At 38.1% G+C, this 26667-nt stretch overlaps 1 long non-coding RNA gene across 1 annotated transcript; it reads left to right on the top strand.

Annotated features, from left to right (window-relative positions):
- Window positions 1-13894: 13894 nt before the first annotated feature.
- On the top strand, window positions 13895-24842 carry LOC114012481 (uncharacterized). The gene is made up of 3 exons (XR_003554945.2): window positions 13895-14045; window positions 23025-23087; window positions 24437-24842. It is a non-coding gene; the product is annotated as an uncharacterized LOC114012481 (long non-coding RNA).
- The last annotated feature ends 1825 nt before the right edge of the window (window positions 24843-26667 follow it).

The following is a 26667-nucleotide window of genomic DNA, read 5'->3' as shown; positions in this document are numbered from 1 at the left end:
AAAAGAAGTCATCTGGTAGAATGAGAAAACTCAAGCGCTCTGTGATATGACTGTAAATAACCACACTTCAAATGAAATCAAAGCCCATATCTTGGGACAAGTATGCCAGCTTCCAGAAGAAGATGGAATTTTTTCATGGCAGACTTATCACTGGTTTCCTAAAAGAACCAAGATAAACAGAAAAAACTCTTTCATGTGGTTGCTGTGATTAAAGCAAGGTCCTCAAGTTGGCAGCCTGTCGTGGGGGGGCTCAAAGTGGAAATGGGACCTGGCTTTTTTCTTTCTTTCAGAGAATCCTGCTATTTGTATGTAGTCTATCTTGGTGACTGGCATACGCTGGAATACATGCTGTCTGTGGGCTTGGAAATCTCATGGCAGTAATCAGGAGTGTACTGGTCCTTATGGCAGGCATCAAATGGGCTACTGCCAGATCTTTGAACTACAAAAATAAATAGAGAATAGAACTGCATTGTATTGGCGAAGTCTGAAACCCAGTCGTCTGTCTTGGAGCATGCTCTGGTGAGAGTGTTTAACTTGGATTTTGTCCATCACATGTGGTAGCTGCAAGAGTGGAAGAACAGAACAATGTTAGACGGTACATTTAATAGTGTGTTGGCTTAGCAGTCCTCAGGAAACTGTTACTCCCATTTTCTCTCCTAGGACTCTGAGCTCTACCCTCTTTGCTGAGCTTCTGTGTAAGCGAATGTATATATCAGATAGTTCAGCTTTCTCCCTGGTCCTACAAGGATCCCATACACACACCGCTCCCTGCCACCCCCCACCCCCTGAAGAAAGAGCTCCACCACAGAGCTGTAGCATGCGTTATGGCTAGGATAGGACCAGTGCGTAGTTCCACTAGCAGTTTTGACAGCTCTGCCTTATGGGATGCTCCAGGCGAGCCGCTCTGCCCCAGACTTGGGAGGCACAGGAGAGGAGCAGCAGGTTTGTTGGTTTTGGCTGAAGCACGCCTGTTTTCCTCTGCTTGCTGTGGGCAGTCTGTGGAACAAACTACAGCCTCCTCTTTCCTTGCTCAGTTATGTCTGTGCACCAAAAGGGAGCATTCTGCCAGCCCCCCCGCATGCCACATGCCCACCTACCTGCCTGCTAAAGCTGTGTGCGTGTGTGTGTGTGCGCGCGTGTGTGCAGGCTGTGTTCATGGGAAGTGCACCACTGCTTTCTTGCGCTGTGCATTACACAGCACTGAGGATGTTTTCATGGCTGAATGGTTTGTTATAGATTATCAGACAAGGTTTCTGAAGAATGAAAAAACGAGTTTGAAAATTTTCCAGTGAGGCAATACTGAAACTTTTAGTTATAACTTTCTTATTTCTTCAGTAAAATTTTTGAGGTTTTTTTAATGCATTGGTTATTTGATATAATGTTGGTGAAAGAAGGGAGAAGAGAACTTAAGGAAGAGTGAATTCCTTAGTAAAAATCATTTGTTTTGTGTCACTTTGGGAATGCAAAGCAGCTGTGAATTGGTTCTTGACTATTCCAAGTTATCAGAATGGCACAACTCACTGGAAATGCTGCCTTGCATTCTGAATTACTGGAAAGTAATTCAGAGTAACTGTGTTCTAATTCAAGGTGCATTTCCAGCATTTTTTAAATGATCAGACTATGTTCTGAAAGGGAAAGATGTATCAGAGTGAAAATTCTGTGGCTTCTCAAGCAAACGCTTTATTAAAATAAAACTATTTTATTTAGCTTTAAAGCAGTGACATTTTCATTATCATAAAAATGTGTCTGTTGAGAACTTGCTGGCTCTGTTACTGTCTAGAAGCAATGTGGGAAAGACACTGTGTAGTATGTGAATATGAGATGAAGCTCTCCTTTTTTTGCCTGGTTTGCAGTGGTGGCCAAGGCAGATGCCAGCCATGGAACAAGGGCAGAGGTGGTGGTGGCTGCTGCCGCTGCCAGGGTCTTCCCCAGATTCCTCCTGAGGCAGGGCACAGCAGCGTGCAGTTGCTTTCAGAATGCTAATTAAAAATTAAAAAGGATGATACTGTAGGCTTTGCTGAAATAAATTAGGGAGGAGAGGGATAGCTTATGCTGATGCTTGCTTGGCATAGTGTCTGACCACTCTGAACAATAAGCAATCCATAGTGCAGTAAAAACATTTCATTAACTTGGCAAAATGCAGGTAGTTTTTCCCTGATGAATTCCAGAGATTGTGCCATTCCACTTATTTGTATCAGAGACCTTTAAGTAGAAGTTGTAACTCTGTCTTTACTCAGCTCCATGACATTAGAAAGAGATTATTCTCATCTGACATAACTGATGCATTTTAATTCGTGTTTGCAATAGCAGTTCACTGGGCTAGGTTTTTGCATTTAGCTTGAAGGCATGTTGATCACTTCTGATTAAAGTAACATTTACCTAAATACTCATCTGAATGGAAGGTGCAACTCACCCTTGTTTATGGTCCAGATGCTTATTTATCATGGTGCGCTTGGTTTCTTTGCTGTGGGTTCCTCCTAAGATACAATGATGATAAAAATACACAGAAAAATACGTAAGAAAAGCTATCTTTTTGTGATTTCTTTCCTAACTGAAACCAGGAAATACTAAAAATATCACGTGTGTGAGGTGCAATGGAAAGCCTGATTCCTAGAACAAATGGCTGTAGATGTATGTGACTGAACAGGGTAACTTTTAGGATTTCATCTGCAATGCAATTAGAATCTTCAGTTATTCACCCTTTATACATTTAGAAAAACTACATAAAAAAAAGTGGGCTGGCAGGCAGAATACTTGTTCTCTCAAAGTCTGTTCTTGACAGGGGATGCTGTTCTTTTTTTGTGTTTTCTTTGTACATAATAGTAGCAAATGCCATCTCTGTGTTTGAGTACGAGGTGAATGAACAGAACATTTGACGTAAGCCCTCAAAAAATCAAGCTTGCAAACAGACCTTGGATGAGAGAGCTTTTTAAATCCTTCCTCAGGGAGGTAGACTTATGTGGCTGTTATGATGCACAGTTTCATTTCTGGTAATTTTCTATGATATTTAAATGATGAAGCTCAGTTTGTGTGGTATCAGGCTGGTGGCTTGCTGCTGAAATGCTCTGACATGCTCCTTTCTTTTTTCTGAGATGGATCACAAGTACTGCCTCAGAACATTCATTTTTACCGTCTGTATATGAGTTTTTCTGGTCATTCCACTATGTCAGCTAGTCCAGAGATTTCTTCTGACCTTTAAGTTTCCAAGTAACCACTTGGATTAGTTAATAATACTCAGCTTCACAGAAAGTGTGATTCTAGAGTAATCACTGTGCCTAACTGGAAGAAAATTATATGGCGTATGTACCTTTGCACATTAGAGTACAATGTCACTGTGTGACACCTTTGGTAAATACAAACAGACGGCATAAATTTAAAAATAATTTCTTTAATCCATGTAAGAAAGCTTGAGGTTCCATTATTTCATTTTAAACAGCAGGCTATTGTGTGTAATCATAAGATGATCTGATTTGCCTGATGTGTTATATTTAATTCCCATTAATGCAATAGGTAGTAGTGAAGAAAAAAGGTTGAACTGGGATGACAACAGCTACCCTACTGTAGGGTGAAAGGCATTTTTAGAGTAAACTTGAAGAGAAAATGTAATTAAACACTCCAAAACTTACCTTATGTTTTTTTCATAAAACCTTTAATATAGGTGTATTATTTGTTACAATACTAATCACAAATCTATCCCTCACAGACTCTGCTTATATTTCCTTAGGAATATGTGTTTGTGTGTGTGTGTGTGTGTGTGTGTGTGTGTGTGTGTGTGTAATTAAATAACCCAGAATATACATCCTGGAACTCATAGGAGACTTGTTAGTTCAAAGACCTCTACAGAGCCAGCATGCATGCTTTGTTGTTTCATGTTTTTCAATTTCATGCAATGAAAATTAATAACTGAGAATAAATTAAGTTACTAATAAATCTTCAAAGCATATTCACTCTTCTGATTTTAATTATCTAATTGATAATTGTGCAGATCAAAGATTCCCCTGATACTGATCTAGTTTCAACAAATTAATGCTAGAGCCATATACTCATTTGTGTATAGAATAAGAACTAAAGACTTGTTTAAAAATGGATGCAAGAAATATTTAGATTACATTTTTAATCTTTTTCCTAAATCACGTTATTAACAGATTAGTGAAAATATTTATAATTAAACCTAATCTATCCTGCCAGCTACCTGCTGATTTTTTTATTCTTTGAGAGAGACATTTGTCATTTTCTAACAGACTGTAATTAGACAATTTGAGTGTGGAATTATATCTTATTGCCTCATTTTAGGATTAGGAAGTGTCCTTTACATAAGAAACATTTATGAAACTTTACTAGGGTATTCAAACTCAGATAACTCAAAAAGAAGGAGATAAAGGTAGTGAGGTTGAAAGAATGATTTTTTAGTGTTAGGAAGACCAAACAGATGAAGCATTTACAAATCCTGTCAGGCTTCAGGGATTTGAGACTGAAAGAGTTGTGTCATCACGTAGAAACCTTTTTAATAGCACATACAAGCCATAAACCATGTTGCAGTTTGAACATTTAACAATTTGCTGTAGAAGATTGCACTTAGACATGCATATATTCACACTTGGACACACCAACTTCCTCTGCAAAAGCACTATCGATACTGCTCAGGCTGAAATCATCTCTGTGTCCAGGGAAGACTGCTGACAACATGTCTGGATGAGGCCAAGGCTCCTCCCTGCCTTCCCTGGTGAGAACTAAGCTGCTTTTGCCCTGTTACACCATGTCAGGCCACCTAGTGCCGCAGCAAAAGCCAGATGGGGGGTGAAGGTGACAACCCTGCTATGGAGGCTCAGCATCCTCTTCTTGCATCAAACAGGGCAAAATTTTGCCCTGTTCATGATAGGAAGCTGAAGGTGATCTTCTGCCTTTTCTTAGATCTTTTTTTTAGTCCAGCTATTCCTCTTCACCCACCACAGAGGCTTCCTTTTGGTACAGGTACCCGTAAGCCTGTGCTGGCGCTAACCAGACTGGTATTTTCTCCTGGGGCTGTCTGTCTTTTTCCATTCCAGAGCCAGTAAGAAAAATTCCTAGCAAATTCACATATTAGGGAATGCCAAAGAGTAAAATTTTGCAAACTATATCCCAGTCTGTTGAGGATGGTACCTGTTTTATTTCTTTGTGGTTTACCATGTGTGGTATTCCCTAGAAAGGCTGTCTCTTGGCCTTGTCTCATCTGCAGCCCATCGTCCTAAAAAAAACCACCCCAGGACAGAGGGAAGATGGGAAGTGAGGTCCTTCCCTGCAAGTGATGGAGCACGCACAGCTGGGAGAAGTTTCTAAAACAGAGGTGGAAAGAAGCCCTTGATGAAGAAAGGTACAGTGCTGGAAATGACTGTGATGGGAAGGATCCCACAGCAGGAGGTGAAGGGAGGAAAGCCACTTCTCTTAGGTGTAAACAATCTGGGAAGTCTACAGGTTGCTAGTACTGGAGGAAAGGCCCTGCTCTATGAAAAGATGATTAATACAGCCAGATTAAGTTTTATATCTTATGACTTTTTTTGCTTCACTTAGTTTTTTCACTGGTCTTTAAAAAATTAATAGTTCTTGACTTCCCCCTCCCCAAATTATAGAAGCTAGTCATTGGGATTCATAGCTCTTACTATTTGGGGAGTGCTTTGAGATTGACATGGGGGTCTGGGACATCCCATTAAAAGTGTGCTCCGTTATAGCGTATTGTCTTGCAGCCAAAAAAATAAATAGTGTTGGTTGGAAAGTGGGAGCAGAAATTATGTAACACCCAGCGTATATAAACCCCTGAAGCTCAGTTTACTCAGTATTGTTAATGATGTATCTAAAGGGAGGGGAAAGAAAATGTAAGAGATAGGAAGGAGAATGATGTGAATTGCCAGAGCACAAAGCAGACTTGGAACATGAAAGAGCCAAACACCATGCCAAAGTAATTAGATGATACAAGCATAAGACGGGAAAGTTAGCCAGCACTTATCTTCCTTTATAAATAACGCTTCTGGACACTTCTTCCTATCCCCATTCAGAGATGAATATTCTGCTGTAAAGCAGACCTGCTCTAAACATCAGAGCCTCACTTACCCTGGATTAGCTTAGCGGTTCTCTGCAGGACATGGCGAGGTCAGCACAAGGCGGTATATCTCCCTGTTTTCAGTACATCAGGTGTCGGTACTCTGCGGTTACACTTCTTGATAAAGGTTGTACACAGAACAATAGGAAGACATGAATCCCAGTTAGTCCCCTCTCATGGAGGAAACTAATCCGACTGAAGTGAACTCGAAATCTGGTTTTACTCAGCTGTAGCAGAATAGACCCTCCAAACATGAAATAGGAATTTAAGCAAATATCCCTTATCAACTCTGACATTTTCAAATCTGACATGGGCTCCGGGTGCCTTACAGCTAGTTAATGATAATGGGAAGGGGTCATCTGTGGTCCTTATGAGGCTTTGACACTATCTGCCGCAGCGTTTAACTTGCCAGAAATCTCTTGCATTTGATGCAACTCTTCAGCATGGTCCAGTACTTTATTTTGCAGGCAAAGTAGTTATCTTTTTTCCTATAGAATGAATATCATGGACATTACTTAACTCAGAGATTCCCATATTGTGTTGAGATGAGTGATTGCTAGGGACTTAGCCAGTTAACCTATGAACAAATTGGCCAGAGTAGCAGAATACAAAGGGGCAGTATTTCTAGGTTTAAGAAGTGATTATGTCTTCAGGCTTCCAAACGTAGCTCCCTCTGCAAAGCATTTGTGATATGTCTGCTCACAGTTAACATATATTTTCAAGCCAGGCTTCCCAGGGCTTCTAATTGGCGCTAGTGTGCTGCTGGGTGAAGCACCAAATTACTGTGGTCATCCTTGCTGATGGTCTGTTAGTGATTCCTGGGAAGCAAGCTCGTTGTCTGTGATGCTATTTTTCCATCTTATTGCCAGTTGCAAAGTCATATAAAGGGCATTTTAAAGGAATAACATTAAATAATACTTAGTGCTAAATTCTCAAGCAAGTTGATTACTGAAGTTTGCCGCAGAAATGCCAGTCAAAGGCAAATATGAGGGGAAGATGTCAGCTGTAGTAGCTGATAAAGTACAGTCACTTCAACAGTCTGCATCATTGCAAGAAAGAGGGATTGTTAGGATTTTTTTTCCTAATGAAATGTAGTTTTGGCTATGAAAGTATGAGGCCTCCTTAGCTTTTATTTAATAAGGAAATCAATGGATAAATCAGAAAAAGTACAAAGTCCTTCAAACTGACCTCCATTTTGTAGGCTCAAAACCATGCACATGATATAATATTATTTGATCTGTAATAGTATTTCTAGCTTTAATCAGAGCTATAAGGAGACATGCAGAACAAAAAGGAATGCTCTCTAAGTTTTCCTATATCACCAAATGCAGATGTGTATGCTTAATGTTCCTGTGATTAGGTTAGGAAACAAACTTCTTTGTGTCTAGACCTTTTGGTTTTGGTTGCTTCCCCCCTCCTTCAATTTAAGAAGACTTCTGTATTCAGAGTATACACAAAGTACTATGGCAGGGAAAATATTTTTATTGAAATAAGAAAATCACACAAATTCATCGTTATCTGTGTCTTGCTTTTGATCTTCAAACTTGCTCCAAATTCTGTGAAGCGCTCAAGCTTCAAACAGGACATTTTTTCCAATGAACTGAATTTCACAGAAAATGCCAACTGATAAGATGCCTAACATATTCCTGTCTACCTGCTTGCTTACTGAAATAAATGGTTTTAAATTGCTAAAGAAGTTATCCCAAGAATTACTTCGGCTAGCTAGAGAAGAATTATTATCTTCTAAATTAGGGATGAAGAAACGAGAAAGAGATTGAATTTTAATATTAAGCAACTTTTGAAATAAATGCGAGACTTCTTCTGAAGTCCAGTCCAAAGTTTGCCTTTCTGGCCTGTTTCATTCCACCTGATTTTAGCCAGAGGCTTCACCTGGAATGTAACAGCTGGAGTCTCTAAAAGGCCTTGAAATAGAAGTTGCCTGAATCACCATAAGAAGGTGCTTGGAGTGACCTGTATTCCAGTGTAGGTGCCTGAACTGAGGTGGGAGGAATGAGGGATAAAGTCTGCGCAGGCCTTGCCTTATATTATGCAGACATGCAGCCACAAGTCCTCAAATGATTTCTTGTCATGGCATTATCAAAGTATGATATCCTGGAGATGCAAACAAGAGTTGAAACAATCACTGAAAAATGTATGACAAAATAACAGCTCCTTACAACAACTCCTATTCAAGCTTATCTTCAGTTTCTTCATTCAGCAATTACGGATGATCCTGAGAATCTGACTGAGTTTGAATTTAAAGTAATATTGATCTTCAAAACCACAATGAACTCTGCCTATAACCAAATAATCAGAAGATTAAGCTGAGAACCTCAGCAGCATTTCATTAAGAAAGGGCTAATGCAAGAATAGTTCTTTAGAATGGCTATGGTAAAACCATATTATATACATAAATATTTGACAATTTCAAGTGGAAAGAACACAGTGACGTGTTCGAAAAATAATAGCATTTATTTAAGATGTGACTTTTTAGGAAAATAATTAAAAAAAAAAAAAAACTTAGTTGCAAATATTATCCTTTATTCTGGAAAGGACAAGCTAGAAGCTGTTGCTGTTTTACTTTGACCTTTAGAGGATACCTTAATTGTCATCATTTCATAAGTTATTTAAAAAGAAGAGTAATTTATAATGTTAAAGAAGTAGGATTTATTCTGTATCTCTTTTGAAAGGAAACATACAACCTGAATTGTGTACCTCAGGCTTTTTTTTTTTTTTTTTCTTATTTTCTTCTCTGCCAATGTTCTTTTTGATTGCTTGGATGCCATATGGTATTATGGTCCTTTTATCTTTCATATGACTATCACCTGCAGGCAGTTGCATCTGAGCTCCTGATCCCTGACCACAGCTTCTTCTAAACCTCTGTGAAGCATCAAAAAGATTTAACAAAGGCCAAAGAAATGAATGATTTTTTTGTTGTTGTTAAAGGATCTTAGTTGACTGTCCAGGTTATCACTGCACTCATAAATGAAAAATGTATTTATTGAGTTTTGTCTAGTCTCTTGGGCTAGTGCTCCTTATACAGTAATAAATGTCCTCTGGATCAGACCACCGTGGTAGGCTTTCAATTGGAGATCATTGATTCCAGCAATTCTCTCAGGTTCAATAATCTCAGTTTAGCTGCAGTCATTTTCTGAATTTTGTTATATCCAGCAGCACATACTGTACTGTTGTGCTTTTCAAGTTGAACTCAGTGTGAACTCAGGGGTGATATCCTGCTTCTTCAGGGTGGAATTCTATTTGAAATAGTGAAATTCTAGTAAATGTGAATTATTAACCATGGTGGGACTTTCAAAGTTGATGTTCAGTTTGTTAAATTTCCTGCATTCTTCAGTCATTAACAAAAGAGGACACACGTACTATCAATGTTACGATCTGTTATGACACTGTAACACTGAGCATTTTTGGTTGACCACCTGACAACTTTGTGCCACCGAGCAGGTTCAGGTTGAAGCGGTATCATAATAATGCTTGTTTTACCAAAAATATCTGAGCTCAGTGTAACCACAATAGTGTTTAATTATCTCATGCCAGGTGTACCCAGTTCTGAGCTCGGAATTCTTGCTCCATACCTCAGCTTCAGGCACGATGCAGCACTGGCTCGCTGCGGTCAGAGATGTCTCTCATCTCCCTGGGGCAGTTCTCTGCCATCCCCGCCCTGCTGTCCTAGTGGCCAAAGGATCAAAGCCCATACAGCTGCAGGTCTTTGTGACTCCTGGACGTGGAAAGATGCACAGGCCCATCTTTTACCCAAAAGACCACCATGAGACATGTTTTGAAACGTAATGACTAACAGGCACAGGGAATTTGGGATGACTGTTGAAAGTATGAGCAGGACTTGCCTGTCCTGCTCGTGAGTTATACCTGCTTGAACTACTTGTCTACTTCTTCTGTAAGGTACGGCATGCTCTTTGAAGGTGTAGCATGATCCAGTTTGCTTTGCATCAAAATATAGATCTTAAAACACACTATGAACTGCAGCAGTTCACAACAGGTATGTCTGGTGGCTCGGGCACCTGTGTGGTGGGTCAGGTTGGAGTTGGTGTTTGCTGGGTCCCCACCTGAGTTCTTGGTCCCACCGCTGCTGGCTTGCCTCCTCGCCACCCAAAGCTACTTTGAGAATCATCGTTTTTAGAAGTCTGGATGTCCCAGAGATGGTTGCACTGAAGGCAAAATTTGATGTTAATGAAAAATATGCTTTTCAAAAACTTAACCTGTTGTATTTAATGTTGGAACATTCAGTGCTGGAGTAAAAATGAATATATATATATATATATATATATATATATTACTCTTACCCTAATGCTTCCATATATTGCAAGGATTCTGTTGCTTTTTCCACTTGTTCTTGAATTGTATTTATAAAACTATCCTAGCAAGGTACCACAATAAAACACTGTCCAGCTGACAATAACCCCTTTCTCAGTATTGAGATTTTTCTCTGATATGCTGAACTTCAATAAGAATATAATTAGATAATATCGGTGACATTTCATTCTTCATTTACTAAAAGAGATAGAAGAGAAAGGAGGGCAAAAAGTTATTTTATCTTTTGTGTTGAAAAAATATTTATTTTTAAATGAGAGGCTCTCCAGTGTGACTTTCTGCTCTGTATTACCAGAAGCATTGAAGCAAGTCCATGTCCTTTCCTCTACAAAGCATTTTTATTTTCTTGTTTAGAAAAAAATTATTTTCTTGTTTAGCTATTCTCAGAATAGCTGATCTGAGATTTATCTTGGCTAGTATTATTCCAGTTGTAATGCTATGTGTCAAAACAAGTGTCTCAGCTTGCCCATTATAAACCCTTGAGCAAGCCCCTGGTAAACCAGGTATTTCAAGAAACCAAAACACTTTCACACTGAGCAGTTTTGTTTAGTTAGTGACAATTCTTTCTTTGCTTCCTCTTCTGAACCTTCCCCAGACCCCAAATATAAATAAGGCTCTTAACTGGAGTTTATACTTTGGTGGTGAGAGAAGATAAGAGAGGCAGCTTTCTGAGTCCATCCTATGCGTGCCCAGTGATCTGAATGTGATGTGGAGTGCATGCTTAAATGGAAGAGGCTTCACAAAACTTCTGTTACTTATTCCATAAGATGATTGAAAAAGACCCCTGAGTTTTTTCTGTGTCTGATTTAATGGGATAGTATCATGATAATTTCTTTGGTATTCCTAATATTGTATTTTTTTTTTCCTCTGGAGAAATACAAAACCAGTCATTTCCACTGGTGTTTTCTTTTTCAAAGCATGCTTACTACAATGGATGAAAACCTGGTCCCTGTTGCAATTACTATCGCAACTTTAAGTAGTTTGATTCCAAATAGTGTGGGGAAAAAAACATCTTTTCCAACCTAAAATTTCTAAAATTTGATTTTAAAAAATGGCTGAAGTCTTTAATGCCAGCAATGAACAGTCTTCATGTACTTCAGCCCACAGTAATTCTTCCAGAAAACAAAAGTGACTGTACAACAAAACATACTATATTGTAATTGTCCATAGTTATTAGAGGAAATAAAATTTAACTACACCTTTTGTAACAGCCTTGCTGATTTAAAACTAGTGGTTGTGAGTATTCATGGCACATAGACAGGACAGTGTTAATGTGTCTGTGTAAGCAATACTGTACATCTATCTGTCTGGATATATGATCATGAGCTGAAGATTGTTTATTGTCAAAGGCTGAGTGGCTAATAAATGCTGGCAATGGCTTGGATTCACTGGAATGCTGCACAGCTGCAGCATTAGTCAGACTTTCCCTTTTCTGAATTCTGTAATCCCTTCAATATTGCATTAAATATGTTTTCAATATTTATCTGGATAAAAATGTGCTGAATATTGCAACTGTTTTATTCTGATGTTTGTCACGTAGAAAATCTGTCTAAGGCAGAAGGTAACAACGTTTTTATTGCTAAAACTTAATGCAGCTGCTTCTTGCATCATTTGCTCGTTCAGAGGCTTGTGCTTGTTCTATTTAGAGCACTTGGTAAGCCTCTGCGATCGCTCGGAGGTGGAGTCATGTCAGAATTTCTGAAGCCAAATTTCAGGCCTTAGTGCTTGGCTGAACTCTCTGAACTGACCCGTTGCCTTACACGGGAATCAGAGGTCCTATAGATTTTGGTGTCAGTAGAATTTAGAGGATGGATTTTGGATTTGTTATGCTTCATAGTCCAAATACTTGACAAGCCAGAAGTCAGAATGGTTTATTAATATGTCACTATTTTTTTATTAGTTTTCCTAAATTATTAGACCGTCTATTGTTAGCCGATCTATTGTCTCTCTCCCAACTTGTTTTAAAAACAGTTTTTATCTATGAAGCAGATTATTTGGATAACAGTGATTGCAATTAATGATGTGGGAGCAGGGAAATATGCTCCCCTTATGTTGTGGGTTCAGAATTAAGACAGGGAATCCAAACACATGCAGTTCAAGTTAACCACATGGTCTAATGCAGTCCTGGCGATGCTAAAGCTCACTGTGTCCATGTGTTTCCACCAGCGATTACTTTCCCAGCTGCTGTTGAAAAAAACAACAAAAAAAAACCAAAACCAAAAAAAAAAAAGATAACACCAAATGGAATGGTTTGTAGGCACCAAAGATAACCCATTGCTGCTTGGGATGATTGCTTTAGACATTAGCCTGACCTGGAAACAAGTGGGCTGTAGGCATTAGGAACAGAGAAGGTAATTAAAAAATCATATTCAAATTCAAAGTATTTTCCATACTTTTTTTTTTCCCAGCTGTATTAGTAACGGCTTGATCAGACTTAAGCAAAAAGCCTAGTGAATCCATTAACTATAGGTCACTGATTCAAGCAGATTAACAGTAGCAGAAATATGCATTAAGTGAAGGATGAATTAATGTTGTCTGCCTAACTACTTTTAGTGTTCACCTTGCAGTTAAAGCTAATTTCAGTCACTTATTGGCAGTCGCAGTGGCACCAACAAGTGAGTGGGTCATGGAGACTAAACCATGCATTCATCCTGAAGTGGTCCCTTAAGGAAAAGGTGGGAGAGTGTTGGGGAAGCTTGAATGAAAGTTGCTCCCGTTCTATGGGAATGTAAAAAGCTTTAGGAATCAGAACTGTTGACACCTTGTGGGGCGTAAAAATCCCACGTTTAACTGAAGTGTCACAAGTATACACCGAAGCTTAACATTAAGTTGAAATTACTACGTAATAACCTGGAACATAAACTTGCATTGCTTTCTCACATTATCTCTTTATGATACAGTCTTTTCATCTAGTCTCTTGACAGTGACTCATTGGCAAAACATTTAGTCATTCAAATAAACAGAAAAACTGAATACTAGTTTCTTTGTTCAAGAGGAAACTCACCAAAAAAGATAAAAAAATTAAAAAAAAAAAAAAGAGAAAGAAAAAGGACATAAACCTTGCTGTCCCTCTGTGTTTGGATTTCAGCTTTCCAGTATTTTCAAGTATGCAAAACAGTTTCTCATCCCATGCCACCTTATAAAACATTGATGACCAGGGTATCTCACCCATGCAGCCTGTGAGGCAATGTGTCATATTTGGTCTTATAAAACCCAGAAGAATTATTTATCTTGTAGTAATAGCTCAAAAAGAAATGAACCCCATCCCATTAAAGAGACTGCATATTCTTTCAGAGGAGAAGAATGACAGGTATAGAAGGTCTTCTGCTCTTGACAGTAAAAATGTAGAGATATTTTTATATATTCTTATTGAGTTGAAAGTCACAACAACACAATCTAACACTTTTCTTGTCTGGCAGAACACATTGCATATCATTTTTTTGTTGTATGTTGTTGGTTTGTTTGTTTCAGGATCAGTGTCAAGAAATGCAAAGGGAAGACCAGGGAAAGGAGAACATTAGGTAACTGCCAGGTGAATAAGGCTACTTGTGTTGGTAACTTATCTCCACCATAGCGTGGGATGTGTCTCATCCACTGGAAAGCTGAGAAGTGCATCATAATTATAGAGGTAAGATTTGTAAAAACATTAAGTAATATGCAAATTCCACCCATCCTTGGCAGGTCACCGATGCTGTCGTCACAGTTACAGCTTAGTGAGCAACTTTTCCGTCACTGTCCTCTCTAGTAACGTCACAGACCCCAATCCACATGGACTATTTTGCTGCCATGTCACATTTGTTTAATTGGTTTTCCACTGTCACACCACAGCTGGTTTTGATATTGCCCAATCAACATTTTTCTCACTCAGCAAACATGTTTTGCATTATGTTTTCTCCAGATCAACAGGCACTCATTTTTCTATCAGATGAAATTTTCAGCCCTTAGTCCCAAGTGCTGTAGGCTCCCTTCTCTCAGTTCTTCTCGCTTTCTGGCTGCATAATATTTTTCCAATCAGATATTGCTTCCGGCCTTTATTCAGAAGCTACCGCTTGCAAATCACTGTGAGATATGTGAAATGAAGGTTTAGGTTATTAGCAGCTTTGCTTAAGGCATCTCTTCCCTTCCCCATACACAAATTTAGGTGTTAATATTAATCATGATCATTTGTTTGTGGTCAAGGAGACACTGACCTCCACTGGGATTTACAGTCCTTGTCTAAAACAGCTTGTTTTGTTTGGCACAGTTTGCTGGTTTTCTATCCGTGCCGCTATTGTATGGCTCTGTCAGCATGTACCAACTGCGTGTCAGCGTGGCAAGAAGCAAGGGGCAGGCAGGGGGCTCGCGTGCCCCCTCCCACCCCTCAGCTCTCTAGCTGCCTATGGCGGCACTTGCAGAAGCACAGCTCCTGGGACAGTTTATGGACCTGGGAAGGAGCGGGGCCACCACCCCAGCATGGCCATGCTGGCGTCCTTTGGAGACGATCAAACATGTTCGGGCAGATGGTATCGCACGCTTTGACTGTAGCTGAGGAGCCTGGCAATTATTTAGTTATGGAAAAATATTGCACAAGAGTAACACAGAGGAATTGTACGACACAGAAATGCTATTATTCAAAGATAGGTATCTGCAATTTTTTTGTTCGGTTTGAGGCCATTTTCACAGATAAACAAAGCAGCTGGTCTGCACCTGGTTTGTACCTAAAAAGACCTTTGCTTGTGAATAAGCACATGACTAAAAATAACATTGCGGGTCTAATCTATTTACCCTCAACTTCACTATGGGTGCCCTGGAATAAAGGGATGAAGCAATTTTGTCAAGTTTTAATGCAGAATCATTTTATATTTACATTATTAAAAGCAGAGCTTAAGGCCAAGAATGTATACAGCCAGACATTGTTTGGAGGTTTGAAAACACAATTTCATGTTTATTTTTCTGTCTGGAAGGTGGTTGATAATCCTGACAATCACCACATAATCCGGATGTTGGGTTTTTCACGGTAGCTGTTCTTATGGCCAGTCTGGATCTTCAATAACTAGGTTCAAGTTACAATTAAGAAAAACCAGGAGACACCTAACAGCGAAAAGAAGGTTCCATGAAAATAAAACCATTAGGGTTAGATACTTCCTCCTAGATTTGTTTTTGTAGCGTCTGATTTTTGTGATTGGATGTCTTCTTTCTGAAAGACAGAAGCAACAAGTTTGCCTTTTACAGTCGCTAATCAGTAATATAGTCCTTCAACTATTCTCTTTGCTGTGAGCATGGTCAGAAATGAAATGCCTTTCTATTTGCAGTCCACCTGCTTTATGTAAAACACAGATTGCAATTTTGCTCTTTTCCTTTGCCGCTGCTGCACAATCCTCTAAACCACCTACTCCATCCTGGGTATGAGAAGGAAATCATGGCTACTGGCCACTGGGCTTAAGCAGAGTCCTTTAATAGGAAAACTACATTTTACTTAGGAGAATAACATCATGTGGCAGGGCTATGGCAACAATAACACCTCTGCTGCCAGAAAACACTTACCCTGGGTGGCTCAGATGGCCCCAAATATTTAAGAGCATTTTTCTTATACTGTAAATTCCCTGTGGTGCATTATTTTCTACTGAGAGCTAATAACTACCCTGTCCGTAAAGCAACTGGTCTTAAGTTTATTAGCTTGCAAGACAGAAAAATAACAGACACATATCACTGACATTTAACAAAGATATCTTTCATGGGTTTCTGTATTTTTTCATATGCACCACACGTTTCTCTTTAGTTAGAAAAACACATTTTGAACCACATTCTGAGTAACTTCTTAGGAAGCAAAGCACATTTTCCAAAAGGTCCTTAATGCTTCACCAAATACTGAGTCCCTTTTCAGAAAGTTCTGAAGGTTTTTGCAAAAGAAATAACATGTCAGTTTCCCCAGTGAAAGCTGTTTCACCCTTGCCGCAGCAGCCATGCTATTTTCCTTGGCATCATGGGAGAACATCATCCTATTCCTGCACTGAAGTAGAAATGATCGCACAGATGATTTTCATGTGAAAGTGACCTCTTCTTCAGACAGTATAAATCCCCAGCCACACTTCTTTAGAAGGACAAAATTAGTCTGTTCCTTTGGAGTGGAGGTGTGGGTCACAAGAAGGTGGTGCATGTGATCACTGTGGAGCAAAGGTGTAGTGATGGTACATCCTGGTGGTTAAATAGAAGAACTTTCCACTAGCTGGATACGTCTTGTGGGTAGGTGATGCACACAGGAAGCGGTCCAGTCAAACATGAATATTTCTGTTCTGGAAGGAGTCCCCTTTCAGGTATTATTTTTAGCCAGAGTATAGTGAGACTGTAAGGACATAAAAGCCACCCTCACTGCCTGTATTTTTGATAGGTAAATCTGTACAAATGAACTGGTGCCCAGTGACACAGAGCACATTATTGCTGGTTAGCTCTTACAGCGACCGCATCCTCTCGGAATAACAGCAAGTCACAGGTGAATTTGCCGAGGTCACGGTAAACAGCAAGGTACTATGGAAAAACAGAGAAGAAAGGATGGCATAGTTGGTGAAATTATTTCTATTTTAAACTGGCCTCTATAATTTTTGGAATGTGAATTTTGGTGTGCAAAAAAGAATTTGAAAAATTGCTCCTGCCAAGTGACTCAAGTTTTGAATTGAACCATGTGGAACTTCAAAAGCTGAAGCTGAATCTTGTGAAAGTCCTCCTTGAGGGCCCAGGACTCTACTTTTGTGGCAAAAGTTTTGTTAGCTTAAATGGGAACAGGAACAAGCCTGTGGTTATTAATTTTTAAAGTTCATGAAGTCCAAATACCAGTTGCCCTGACTAGTAATAAGAGAAATTCAAAGGAGAACAATAGTTGTGCGTCCTGGAATGTCAATATTAACGGCCTGCACTGCAGTCCCAAACTTTCAATAACATAAAAAGCAGAGGGACTAATTTTCTGTGACCTAAACACACACAAGGTCTATCCAAAAGCCTGCCTGGGTGGTATGTTAGAGAACAGGGAACAGGGTTTAAAAAAAAATAATCAGAAATGATCCAAGCTTCATGCTAAAGAGAAGCTATTATGCTAGGGCTAAAGAGGGGGAACGCTGGTCTTTTATATTTGAACAGTTTCATATGACTTACAAGGAACGTGTACACATCTCTGTATTGGTGTACCTATTTAAAGGTGCACAAGGGTACAATGTTTTATTTTCACAGTGGATCTTCAGCTGACTAAATTGGTGTCTCTGCATGACCCGTAAGAAGAGTAGGCATTTGACAGCAGTCTCTCCCTCTTCCTCACCCTCCTCTCCAAAACTTTGACATGTCAAAATGTTAACTTTTTTTCTGGATGAGTGGCTGCTGCTAATTTGGACAAAAATTATTTGGCTACAGTACTTGTGGAAAAAAGCATAGAACATTGGGAAATGTTTGCAAAATGTGGATAGTACAACCCTGGGTTTTATTTGGACAGTTTCCCAGACACTGCAGAAATGGAAGCATAATGCTTATACATTTTGAATTTGAAATAAAATGGCCTTTTTAGAAGTATTTCAAAGTACCACATCTAGAATCTAGCATTCAGGGTGCTTAGAAAAATTTCCTTGTCCCTTTCAATCTGGCACTAGAAGCAAAGTTGGCAAACAGCAAAAAAGCTTCCTAAGATGTAGTGAATATTCATGTGAGATATTAAACTAGGAGTTCCAGGCAGCCTTATAGGATATACATGCTGTTTACACATTCTTTAATTGCTGTCAGATAACATGGCAGACCCAGTGTCTCCCTTGTTTTGCATAATTTTATGACTACACAAAATTTAGATTTTAGAGTATCTTTGAATCACAGATTCTCTTAATCTGTTTTCTCTTAAAATCAGCAAGAACTGTGGTGTTGCAAACTGTTTTAATGAGTAAACACTGCTGCTATTTACAGTATTTTGTCTCTGAATATGACCCTTAGGTTTGTAGGGATTAGTGTCTTCTAGAACCCAGGGACTAACATTTATATATTTACAAATGTTGTATAAGGTTGAGCACTGAAAGCCTTTAACATTCTTTTTCTGTGGACAACAGTAACAGCGACAAAATGATGGTGCCTGCAAATCAGGGTGGAGATATGTTCTCAGGTCCACGTGTGGCTTGTCCCCGTCCACCTTGCAGCGGTTATTTCAGTCACTGAAGGGTGTCTTTCTCTAGCTGTGTAGACCCAGTGTCTCCCTTGTTTTGCATTATTTTATGACTACATCAAATTCAGATTTTAGAGTATCTTTGAATCACAGATTCTGTTTTCTCTTAAAACGGGCAAGCTCCTGAGACTACTACAGATGCTGACAGGAAGATAAAAAGGATATTTGGGTGTATTATGCTTCTGCCCACCTTTTTTTCCCAGTTTCCTAAGTATTTCTCTTTTTGTGGTTTTTCATGCACTTTCAACAATAATGTTGACACTCTGTTGGTTTAGAATAGAATGTAACTGCTGCTATTTCCAGCCTACTTGAAAATTATGGTCCCGAGTTTCTTCTGCGCTATGTAGTCACTAAACAAACACAAAAAGGCTTGTGTTCTTTCACAGACTGGCCCTTTCAAGCAGCAGTGAAGCCATCAAACCTGTGACAGCCAGGAGGAGAAGGTAGTAAAAGTAGCTTTAAATTTGGGGATCTTCTTTCGAAAGCTGGGTTGTTTAGTATTCAGAGTTGATCTCTCCTTCCATCTCCTTGTGCTTGGAGGAAACGTGGTTGACTGGAGACAATTTACGGATCATGGAGGTAAATCTGGGACTTGCAATCAGCCCCTTATCTGTCTGCACATACTACTCACGTGTGATTAACTTGTGCTATATTAATCATGGGTAAACAGTCCTGTATGTGTGGTTGACCAAATAGTTCTGCTTTGACTAGTACACATCCTAGGCCAATAAAATAATTTAATACTGCCACCAAATACAATGGTTTTTCGTAATAGTTAGAGAATGCAGTTTGTAACTTGAAACTCTTGTAAAAATACAGAGACATGCATTTGTTCAAGGGTTTTCACATACCATCTGAAAGAGAAGGAAAAAACTTATTTTCTGATGTTTCCCTATTTGTTTTTTAAAACTGTAGTATAGTCTTAAAGCTCAGTTTTAAAACTTTGAACTTAAAAAAAAAAAAAAATCAGAGTCCTTTGCTGTTTTATTTCATTTGCTTCATTTATCCCTTTTGAAAATTAAATTGCTTTCTGATAAAATGCAACTAATGCTACATTAGTCTATAAACACAAGGATTATGGGCTTGAGTTTCAAAATTCTGGAGTTTAAACTATTTGCTCAGATGAGTCCCTTTAGCAGAATATATTTTTAATTCTTTTCTTTGGAACGCTTACATACAACAAAATCTACCTCTTTAAGTTCAACAATCTACTTCTGTATCTTTTCCACAGTCTGAAAAACCTAAACGGAATTTAAGTGTCTGTAGTTGTTGCACGGTGGTGATGACTTACAGGTATTACTTGTTGCTACAATTAATGCAGGCGGTGCAAAAGACATTCAAAGGCAAATTGTTGCACGCATTTACCCTGCCCTCAGCCCCTGAAATGGACCAAAATTCATGCAGTGCTGAGTTAACCACATGTGCCATGGAAAAGGGCTTTACATTTGGGAAAGGCAAAAAGAAGACCTAAAAATTTCACGGCTTTTGCCTTTCTTCTACTTGTTGTTATTGAGCAATAAGAATTTATACATAACACACACACACCCCCACACACCACACCCCCGCCTGCTTGCGAGGAATCTATTTTAAACTATTGGCAGGACAAGGAAAATGGTTTGTGCTACAGTAACATAACATTTACTTTACAGGGTCAGATAGCATGTTGTATTTTATGGCACTTAAAGGCACTTTAAGCATATATATTTATAGCCAACTGGTTATAAAGGTGCGCTCTGGGTTCTCCCAATTTTACCATTACAGTAAAATAATTAATTTTCTTCTCTAGTACTGGAAAACTTCAATATTGAGAGACTCCTGCCTTAACTATTAAAGTGCAGAGGCTTATCAATATCTCAGCTGCAGTAGAATGGTTAATAAAAATATATAGCATAGTTATAATGAACTCCTTTTTCCCCCACAGAACTGCACTATAAATGGCGTTACCACTGTACCTGGAATTGCAATTTACACATTATATAGGCCTGAAACGATTTGGGACATTTATTTCCCCTCCCTATAGTAGTCTGTAAATGCAGTGACACCATTAATGGAAGAGTCTATAAATGAGTACTAATTATGTGACCAGACTGAGTCAAATGGGATGAGTTCTCATTTTACTTTGATAACTTCAGTTCTTACCTGACAGCACAAAATAATTAATAATGACAGCAACAATTAATAATTGGGAAATACACATTGTCAGTGGTACTTATGGCATTTTATAATTGTGATAGGAATTTACGGCATGATGAACTAATTAACTAGGGGAAATTGTTTTTAAATTTTTGTTACATTTTTACTTCACAGATTTCAGGAACAGTAAAAATAAGTACTTTATAGGAAAAATGCTGCTGACAATAGGGTTAATAACTTATGAATAAAATCTTTGGCCTCAAGTTAAATTGGAGTAATTTTGAATTTAATTATAAAGATACTGGAATATTAAAAATTGTTATTAAAATTGTATTTTTACAACTGAAAACTGGAATAAAGACTTAGTAACCTGTGCTTAAGCTGAAGAATCATCTATAAACATTGTTGAATACAGTTCAGTTTTACTGATGTAAAAGCCAAGTTGTTAATTTGAGAAAAAGGCAAAACGTTGCATATTTTTGGGTTTTATAGGCTTTTTAGGGTTTTTTATGTTTTGTATTTTGTCTGATGAAAAACTAAGTATGAAATATGATAAAACTTGTATTTTCCATACAATAACCTTTATTTAGAGGTCTTTCATAGGTTGTACCTAGATGAACTTATGGCTGAGCTTTTTACAAGTCAGTAAGACGCAATTTTTGAAAGGTTTAGTACAAAAGCAGACAAGAAGAGCAAAACAAACCTAGTAACCCCCTAGTAAACTCTTATGTTCCCTGTCTCCTGCTTCACCAGATCTGTCTGGTCTCATTTAGGTGGGCTTCATCCCAGGAAAACTGTCTGTCTCACCAGGGATTTTAAGACTAAGACTTTAATGAGCGCTAACATTCGAAGTGCATGCAGACCTCTCCAACACAAAATAACTGAGATAAGAGAAATAAATTTCAAAACCTGATAGTCATTTTTATGTCAGTAATAAAGTCGGTTATATTTAGGAACATTTTCATACAGATATTTACAGTGTAAAGCTATGATAAATTTTAATGAATTATTGGTAAAAACAGTTTATATCTTTTCTCATGGAAAAGGTTCTCATAGTAAATATATATGCAAATACATTTCAGAGGAATCATAAACTAGATAAAGTCTGTATTGAAAAAATTACTCTTCTTCCTGTCTGATAGTAAAAGATCAAATCCCTTGGGACTTTGAACAAATTCATCTACCCTAACGACTTTGAGAGTGAAAGCTCTTGAAATAAGAGAACAACACTATAGACAACATTGAGCTCTTTAGTCCCTTTTCTGCTAGACCTTTCCTGATTTACTGTTGGCCTAAACTCATTAACTACTGGCTCTGTAATAGTCCCAGACCAAATTTTACAACTTCCATTTCAACTTCCGTCTTCAGCTCAGTCTTTGACCCGCTGTCCTTGTTAAATCCTTACATGAGAGCTAGCTTAATTTCAGGGGGGAATACAGGGGCTTTTGATCGGTAGGAGATGGTGTGAGTTTTGCATTTTTTAGGTTCCTTACATCATCCACAAGTTTTAACACAAAACCTTAGAAATAACAGATTCATGTGAAAATAACAGTAATACTCTTCTGTCAAGAATCTAATTCCTACCTACCATTTAAATAACCTAATTTCTGACAGAGGAGTCCTCATTTAAAACAGAGTAGCAACAGATTCCTTTGCAATCAGTCTTTCTTCCACAAACCAATTTTTTTCACTTTCCTCCACCTACACTGCCACATTAGTATAAACTGGTGGGATGATGTTCTGTAAATTATATCTCAGAATGACATTTGCACATAAGGAAATGGAAACCAAGTGGGAAAATGATTATGGCATATTTACATGAAAATGGTCTGTAAAAATAACTGCAAGCAAAATCTTTGAATGTGGGTGACAGTGATTTACAGCCTATTTAATAATTTTTTTTATTCTTTTTTTTTTTTCTGGGGGGGGGGGGGGGGCGGGTAAAGGGATACATTGATGTTTCCACTTAACTCAAAATAGTTTATTTTTAAAGTTATGAGCAGGTTTGCCAAATAAGTCTAGCTTTAGGGCTAAAATGTACCAAGTGCTTTGTTATTTGTATTTAAAATTTCATTGATAGTGCTGAATACCATCATTGATAGTGCTGAATACCACCACTTTGATAATGAGTTTGGCTTGTAGAAGAAGATTTTAACTTCTGCTACAAAAACCATGCAACAAGATTACTTTGACCTGAATCATTCCTACGCATTGTTAGAAAATTAATATGAACAATATTTTATCATTAAGTTGACCACATAATACAACTTCAAGGTAAAAACTTATGTCTCAAAAATAACCTGTCAGATTGTGACCTGAAGTTCTGCTTTACCTGTGGAAACACTGTACGGAGAGGACAGAAGTAAAGGGGTAAGTAAAACACTCTTTTGTGTTATATGTTAACATATTTCAGTATTAGCATCCAATAGATAGATCTGAGGAATATAACTGAAAATTGCCAGAGAGAAAGAAGCAAGAACCATTTTTGAAACCTGCATCTCTGTTGCATAAAGATAATTCAGAGTGGTTTAGAGGAAAAAACTTCATACTTCTATGTAGTAATGTTGCATGCTGAATCCCAGCCTCCTGCTGCATGTGTACTGGCCGGACAGCTACATGCATTAAAAAAGCCTTCCCTCCCCATGGGAACAGTGAAGGTCTAATCACATTTTCATTACAAGATTGCAGGTTTTATGTCCTGTGAGTCCTAGTCCTAAGCATTTTGTGCAACTGGTACCGAGAGGACTATTTGACTAGGAGTTGTTATTGCTTTATGGATTAATTTTTTTCCCCAAAAAATTAAGAAAGCTAATTTGACATGCAAGTGTTTTTAATAAGATGGTAATTTGCAATGATAGTTATACAATACTGAATGATACCTAATTCTCTAATGTGTAAGATATAACAATCCCTGGGAAAAAATGAGAACACAAATAAAAAAATGTTGTTATCAACCTCACCTCAGCTATTCAGAAAGAACTTTCAAGCAGAGGTCAATTTATTAACTTACTAATTTTAAGGAGCTCTGTCACAGGCTGGTCATAATAATCCTTAGCAATAAAAATTCTGGCTGTCAACAATCTCGTCCAAGGTAGTAAATATACATGGAGCCAGATTTAGATGTACCTTTTGTTCCAGTTCTGTACAGTCCCTATACCTACCACATCTCTTCTACCTATCATACACTGGAATGCATTTACTTTGTGCCCTAGACTTGCGTGGTTGTTTTAAAAAATAGGGTGGTTCCCCAAGGAATTTACACTCTGAATGAAGCCACCATAGAACATGAAAATAACAAACAAATGGGAGGGTGGGAAATTAAGAACAGGAGGTAAAGTAAATAAAAATAAAGAGCCAGACCTCCAGCTGCTGGAAATTAATGTAGTTCTATTGAAGCATATGCAATTACACTAACCAAGCAATTCGTTCATTATTTTTATTTATTTTACCCTTTGTTCCTTCCCTTCATTGAAGCTTTGAATTAACTGAGCTGAATTAACATCAGCTGAAGAGCAGTTCTGAAGTGCATCCTGTTCTGTAGCAAACTGATGTTTGTAAGGAGAGGGAAGAGGCAGAGTGGGTAGCTTCTGAGAAGGACTTTGAGGCAAAATAGTCACTACCTAGACCATTGCTCTTGTGCTGGAGTGTATGTTCTCATTTTTGTTTTGGTTTCTTGTTTGTTTTTCTCCTTTTTGCCTTTTTTTCTCCCTCAACAACAGCAGGTATGGTCATACCCACACCGCATAAAACCACAGAAACAGAGTATTCCTACCTTCCCTGTGTGTTTTCCAGCTTGGTCTCAACCCTGCCTGTGGTGAGCCCGAAAGCTTGAAAGCAGGAATCCACTGTGCACCACCGTGTTTGCAGGGTGGGTGATGAGTGGACTGTGTCTGAAATGTGCCATCAGATCACCAAGAGGGTAGGGCAGATGCACCCAAAGGGAATGCGTGCTGTGGGGTGGCAGCTGAGTAAATCATCATAACAGTGGGTAAATAACAATAGGAGTATGACCGCAAGGTTACAGTTTGTAATAAATGCAGTTTTTGACTGAGTTGGTTCAAATGGGTTTAAGATGGTGGTGTGGTTTGTTTTTTTTTTTATAATGCCTGTTTGAATTTTAACTTGGAAAGCAAAATCTATGCTTTTTATTAGCACTTCATGAATAAATTGTTTTGAAATTAATTTTCAGTACAAAAGACATTTCTTATCCAGATTTTATTTCCTATAGTTGTTATACAGTAAATCTTTCCTGAATCAAAGACTTGATCCATTGCTCATTCAGTGCTTAAAAGTGTGTGTGTGTATATATATATATATATATGTATGTATAGGGTTGTACATCATTACTTGCAAATACATTAAAAGAACATTATTCTGTGAAATTCTCTGAAGCAAGGAGTGCTAACAGTAAGTGGATTTGCAGTCCTAATTCATCTGCCATTTGCATTAAGGTATAGTCTTTAATTACACGTTCACACATACTCTAAGCAATTTCCTACTATTCTTTGTTTTCACTCACTGCAAAGCCCTTTCACATCCTTAAAGCTTGAATTAAATGTGGAATTATACATTTGTTTTTTGTCTCATTTAAGATATTTATCAATGTTCCAGCTAAGTACCTGGAGAATATTAAAGTGTTTATCTCCTTTTGACATACAGGGCTATGATTTCCATTTTACAGAGAGAGAACCTTAAGAGAGGGAGAGAGCTTTTAAAATTGTATCAGGGCACATTTAACCTAGTCAAAAAAGGAAGCTTAGAGGGGCAGGGTATCCTAAATTCAGAACTGAGCTTCATTCCCGGGGTGCAACATCTTCTTTTTGGAGGTGCCTGTTTTTTAATGGAGAAAAGTGTGAACAGAATGCCATTATGTGCAAATATAACAATCTCAGTATGCATTACTGTTAGAGATTTTAAGAGGTTTTACATAAATGTTAACCAACTGAGCTGAAAAGCTGCCCTTTCTAAAACTCAGTCTCAAGGGATGTGGCTGTTTCTGAGGTTGGTCGTGAGACAGAGGAGCTCGTTGCCCTCCTGCCACTGAACACTAGAAATTACGGGCTTCCTGACTGAGGTCGCAGCCCCAGGAGCTCAGAGCTTCTTTCAAATCCAATTGAAATTTCACAGTACAAGGGAAAGTAACTTTTGTGACCTGTTGGCACTCTCCATGCTGAATATTAAAAGGATTAATGAGAACAATGGAGGTGTTGAACTTGAAATGATCTTATATGACATTAAGTACAAGGCAACTCAGATATAAAGGTGTATTTTGACTACTAAAATGTAAAACACCTTACCACCATATATGTCTTCAGCTGTGTGTTGTAATAGCCTTTACTTGATATCAGATGCCCAATTCAAAACGCACTTCACTATCAGAAAAAAACCCAGCGAAATTAATTATAATGAAGAATTCTACAAAAGTAGAGCAAAACAATTTTCATCTCTAGTATAACTGCATGACCTAATGCTTCTTTTTGACTCTTCAGATATTTGATTAAGTATGTAACAAACAAGTATTTATGTTAAGCATCAAACTTATAAATGTGAAGAAGGAAACTGGATACCCTGCTATAGTAATGAATGGTATTTGATGAAATTTCTACTCATGTTGAAATATAAGTTGTAAATATCCCCCTTTATTAATGCTGTCAAGATTTTCCATCCCTAATGGTCTTCTCATGTTACTTAACCTACCGTGATTCTGTGAAGAGATCAGCGTTGAAAATCATGTCACTGGTAGGGGATTCAGTTTTGTCATTATTCATTCTGAGTTCAGTAGTAATACAGGTAGAATTATAATCAGGTATTTTTATTTCCTCCATGAAAACGCAGAGATTTTTAATACATGTTCTTTTCCTGTGATGTGTATCTTGCAGAGAAAACCTCCAACTTGATTATATATGTGACAATTTCATTTTACATAGCAACAAGTAGTAGCTATCAAACA

The sequence above is a fragment of the Falco peregrinus genome, chromosome 2 (genome assembly GCF_023634155.1).
Source record: "Falco peregrinus isolate bFalPer1 chromosome 2, bFalPer1.pri, whole genome shotgun sequence".
Taxonomy (NCBI): Eukaryota; Metazoa; Chordata; class Aves; order Falconiformes; family Falconidae; genus Falco; species Falco peregrinus.
This window is presented reverse-complemented; position numbering and strand designations above follow the sequence as displayed.